This window comes from Parus major, chromosome 2 (genome assembly GCF_001522545.3).
Source record: "Parus major isolate Abel chromosome 2, Parus_major1.1, whole genome shotgun sequence".
Taxonomy (NCBI): domain Eukaryota; kingdom Metazoa; phylum Chordata; class Aves; order Passeriformes; family Paridae; genus Parus; species Parus major.
The window spans coordinates 96774497-96777377 of NC_031769.1; positions in this window are offsets into that span (position 1 = coordinate 96774497).

Consider the following 2881-nt stretch of genomic DNA (forward strand, 5'->3'; position numbering starts at 1 on the left):
TTTTCCCTAGATGAACAGTCAAGAATATGTCCTGCTTATGCTTCCCCATCATACCAATAAAGTCCACAGACTTTTGGTCTTTGTTGATGGAAGTTTCTATGTGTGTTTTGTCTTTTTTATTCTTTCCTTTTTCTTTATTTTGTTCTATAGCAATAAAACACGATATGTAAGACAACTACAAGCTTCAACAGAAATAACTGTCTTCCCATTGCTACCTATCTCATTATTTCTTTTCTTAGCATTCATTTCAGCCCAATGATTTTATATTTTTTATAAGAAAAGCAAATATAAGCACCTCTTGAGTGCCATACTGACTCCACTCCCACATGTTTAGGAATTAAACAGACACACACACGCATGCATTTCAAATGTAATTTGTATATTGGTGTACCCAATGGAAATCACGTAGAGTTTAATAGTAGTAGGAAGCTGACTTTTCACGTGGTTTGACCAAGGCCTGGTACTTCCTGTCTTCACTGGGACAGCTATTAAAAAAATACAATATGCATGAGTAACTAGTGGAAAGGGAACCAGAGGAGTTTTCTTCTTCCTTAGCCTGTCACATTTCCAAAGATGTTGCAGGGTAAAAATGCTAATAAGAAAAGGAGAGGCTGTTTAACTTCAGACAATATTTGACTCTCACTATTCTTTATTTCTAATCTGAATAATTAAGCTATTATTTCCTCCCTATTTTCCTGATCTCTCTTTGTGCCTCCACCTGGTTGCTGCTAAATAGGAAGATTACAGGTATGAAAACAAATATGTTATTACTGGAGCTTACAGGGCATAAGGAAAATGGTACCAGACTCTTTTTGTGTTATTCAGCTATAGGATGAGAGACAACAGACAGGAACTTAAATATAAGAAATTTTGTTTAAGCATTAAAAGAAAGAAAACACCAAACAACTTATTTTGCTGTGATGGTGGTCCAACACAGGAGCAACTAGAGAGGTTGTGGAGTCTCCATCCTAACAGATATTCACAGCCCAGCTGGACACAAACCCTGAGCAGCCTCCTGTGGATGACTGACCTTATTCTGTAAAGGGGGGCTGGACTAGATGACCTCTGGAGGTGCTTCATAACCTCAGAACTTCTATGGTTCTAGGATGATGTGTATGTTCAGGATTGTTTTTCCTGAACAGGTGATAATTGTCAAGCTCTGCCTCTGTATTTTATGCTTCTTTAATAAAGTTTTCTTCCTGTTATTTTGCTAATGAGGCATAATAGCACAGTACCTGTCATGAGGTTCTGAAAACAAATATTAATCATGTGACATGTGGTATTATATTTAATGAGATAAATAACATAATTTAAATAATCTTTAACTAATTAGCTATTTCTAGAATTCATCCAAAATCTTGACAAAAGGTAAATTATATGTTTTGTTGGTGGAAATCATAATAAAAAAATTGCCATATCATAAAAAAATCTGTGAGTTCTTTGTAGCAAATATTTCATAGGAATTAAACCCCTCTAAAGATGGAAAAAAGAAAAAAAAAAACAGGAAAAATTTACAATATTTAATAATAATTTTTTATAGTTTAATAAATGCTACAGCTCCAATTTTGATAAAATAAGTTTTTCAGTTTCTTTATGAGATTCCACATAGAGCAATATTTTGACTACATTTCATTTACAAGCATAGACAGTCCTGAAGTGTCTCATTTTGCATGTCAACTCAGCTGATTTTCCACCCACACTTCATTACTTCTGCTGTATAATGTCACTTTCATGATTTTTCTTAAAGTAATAGCTATGGTTGAATAACAAGGGAAAATGGTGCTTTCCACCTCTGCTAATTATATCTTTTGCTTTTTGAAGAAACCATGAATATTTTACTGTAATATTTGTCTCAGTAACTTATATACATCAATATGTATAAATTGCACACAAGATTCTAGATATACATGGTAAATGCACAATATTTATTTTTATAGTTAACTTATTTTTTAAACCAAGGGAGGTGTTCATTTTCAGACTACATTAGTCTCATTTATCTCCATGATGTCCTTAATGTTATAAGATGTTACAGCCACATTACCGGCTCCTGCAGGCCTGTATCAGCCTTTAGCTACTCAGGCACATTATTAGATTGTCAACATAATTCAGACATCTCATCTAAAACAAGCCAACCCACTGGCTCCAGATCTTTGTAAATGTATTTGCCTGATTTAATACCTTTAAATTTATCGAGTGTTCTTTTTGAGTTTGGTTACACAGACACTACTTGAAGAACCTTGTTTAAGGCTGCTAAAAATACTGAGGAAGGTAGCACTTAGCACAAACTCTTGCCTTTTGCACGTACTGTGCTATTCTTGTACATCACTGCACAATACCTGGATGAAGAAAAAATATCAGAGAATATTTTTGAAACAAAAATAGAGAAGTATTTTGAGGTGACTTTGGCTAACTGATGTAACTTTGATTTTTTCAGGAAAGTTACCCACTCTTCATAGGATTTTTATGCCATAAAAGGTTTTTTGAATGTGCTAGTTAATTTGTGCTTTAAAAATAAGATATTTGAAAGAAAGAAAATTCAGGACAAATTTGGTTGTGAATGAGTAGCCAGAGAAATGATGGATTCTTTTCAGAGTGTCTTCTCTGATATACCTTTCAAATAAGTCACCCAAACTCCCACTCTGAATACTTAGGACAAACACCTAGCTATTCTGTTAGTTTGAGGGTTTTTTTTACTTATGCAGTGAAGTACAAAAAGTGTTAATCACCAAAGCCCAAAGACAGAAAGAAGATTATCAATAGAACCCCATGTATAATTGCATGAAGCTGAACCTTGCCAGGTCTGAGGCAAAGCAATATATTTTATTGGAATTCAGTGCATTTTCACTTCAACTTCCTCACTAACCTCAATCAGTTCCTAAAC